The following is a 2,760-nucleotide window of genomic DNA, read 5'->3' on the forward strand; positions in this document are numbered from 1 at the left end:
TTTTAAAAAAAGCTTCAAATTAAAATTATAATTATTACTTACAGAGGAAAGGAATGAGCTTTGGATATTAACTTTGTACCCTTTACTTGCTATCCTGAGAACTATACTTGGTTATTTTAATTTCTTATGCACTTTCTAGGATTTAAAAAAATGACTACCATATATAATTATTTCTCTTTTCTCATTTTATAGACATTTTTTCTTAGTTTAATGTGATATCTAGGAATTCCACTTATTGTGAAATACTGGTGAAAGTACATGCTTGCCATGTTCATGATCTTAAGATAAAGAAATATAAATAGCAATAGGGTTTTTGTGTGCATGTTTGTTTTTCTAGTCGAGAACATTTCTCACTGTTATTAATTTATTGAGAGACTTTATTTTAAAATCACAAATAATGTTATATTTTATCAAATGTTCTTTTTTGCATTAATTAATGATCATATGGTTTTTTCTTCCTAAGCCTGTTGTCTTATGTTGAATGTTTAATTTTCTATGTATCTTTAATAAATGCCACTCTTGAGTATAATTTTTTTCATGATCTTTGTTTTTAATTATCTTAAATCTTTTGGTGACATATTTTACAAATTTGTACTGAAGGGAATATCTCTTTTACCTTAATATTTCCATTTAATAAGTTGGCAAAAAGCACCATTACCAACCACCTAGATGTTCCATAGTGTTATTTCTGAATAGTTGTTTAAAGAGAATCCTGAATTATAACTTAGTCTGAGAAAGTAAAGAATTAAAAAGATTAAAAGTCCCACTTATTATTGTATTATGCTGATTTAAAAGCATCTGAACTTATAGATCAACTAAAAATGTGAGAAGATTTATATATTCTTTAATATTATACAGAAACCACATTAAAAGGCCTTTCCATAACGAAACAACAGTAGTTTAGATACAGGGAATTCTAATTAAATTGGCATGATCAACAAAAAATATAAAGTAGACACTGCTTCCTTATCTGTAACCATTGCCTTTAATAGGCTAATGACCACAAATTAAAACACATGTGGATCATGCTTGGTTATGAGAGAGTGAAGGTATTTCCCCCATAACTAAACATACTCACATAATCAGTTTTATAAACCTAAATATAAAACCAGTTTTGAGATGTCATTCACCATTTTTGTGAAATATTGAACTTTACTAAATAAGCCCAACCATAACTTAAAAAGGAGGAAACAGTGATAGAATTTAATGAAGTGGGAGTACTAACCAAAATATTAAATTAACTACAAGTCAATTTTACTTAAATCAGGATTGTCTGACAAAAATAATTTTGTCAGTCATTCATCATCTGATTTCTGGTGTATCACATCAACTAAATTATGGTGCACATACAAAAGCCATGAGACATTTCTGTTTGGTAATAAATAAGGCAGTACCTATTACTCATTAGTGGCTTTTTTGAGGTAAGCTAGAAAGTCTGCCCTTTATCCCATCTTCTTAATGCCAGCGAAGATCATTTTTGTGCCAGAAAGTACTTTTTGGGACTCTCTAAATACTACACCAGTGTATCCTCTCCCCAGGTGGTGCCTTTGTTCTTGTTGGCATCTGTATAAGAGAATCCAACAACCTGTCCTGTCTTCGGCCCAAACAGTCCATGGAGATTTGGCCCAGTCTTGTGCTTGCCTCCTTTTTCCACAGTGTGGCACTGGGCACACCACTTCTGAACAAAAATCTTCTTGCCTTTTTCACCATTACCCATTTTTAATTCTGCTGCAGTTTCTACTCCTTGTGCTCACCATTCTTTTGTTCTTTAGTCACTAGCGCAAAGATGATTCCCGCTCAGAAGCCGGATGTCCCATTCTCTGTTGAGTCTAATTTTTTTATACATTGCTGGATTTGATTTGCTAATATTTTGTTGAGAATTTTTGAATTGCTGTTTATCATAGATGTTGGTCTGTTATTTTTCTCATAATACCTTTATTTAGTTTTGTTTTTAAGTGAAGTTGCTGTGTGTTTCATGTACATTTATTTTCTGGAAGATAGTGTGGAGAATTTGTATTGTTTCTGCCCTAAATATTTCATATAATTCATTCATGAAAGCATTTGGACTCGGTGCTTTCTATTTTGGAAAATTGTTAGTTCAATTTTATTAATAGACATAAGGTTGTTCCGATTATCCCTTTCTACATATGTAATCTTTGTTAATTTGTCTTTCAACCAACTGTTTCATTTAATGCAGTTTTCTAAATATATGAGCATACAGTTGTACACGACATGTTTCATGGCTTAGAATGTGGTCTAGCTTGGTAAATGCTTTGTCTTATCTTGAAACCAATGTGCATTCTGTTGATATTGGCTAGAGTATTCTATAGATGGCTATTAAAGACTATATTATCAAAAGGCAATTATATCCATTTGATTGATGGTGTTTTCATTTCAGTTTTTGCCTGTTTGTCTATAAACTACTGAGAGAATGGTTTTAAAATCTTGAAATATAATAATGGATTTGGTGCTCAGTTCTTATGTATTTTGACATTTTGTTATTGGATGCATACACTTAGAATTTTTATGTTTTCTTGGAAAATTGTCAATTTTTTTTTTTTCTGTTTAACTCTCCTCTACATCCCCAGTCAACCTTCTTATCTTAAAGTCTGGTTTGTCGAAGATAAATACAGATATTTCAGTTTCATTTTGATTAGTGTTTGTATGTTCTATTTTTCCAGGCTTCATTTTAACCTATCCATGTCTTTAAATTTAAAGTGAACTTCTTGTTGACAACATATCATTGCATGCTCTTTCTTA

General features: G+C 30.9%; 1 pseudogene; it reads right to left on the reverse strand.

Annotated features, from left to right (window-relative positions):
• Nucleotides 1-1,397: 1,397 nt before the first annotated feature.
• Nucleotides 1,398-1,717, reverse strand: LOC107152798 (annotated as a pseudogene).
• Nucleotides 1,718-2,760: the final 1,043 nt, after the last annotated feature.

Source organism: Marmota marmota, unplaced genomic scaffold (assembly GCF_001458135.2).
Source record: "Marmota marmota marmota unplaced genomic scaffold, marMar, whole genome shotgun sequence".
In the NCBI taxonomy this organism is placed as follows: Eukaryota; Metazoa; Chordata; class Mammalia; order Rodentia; family Sciuridae; genus Marmota; species Marmota marmota.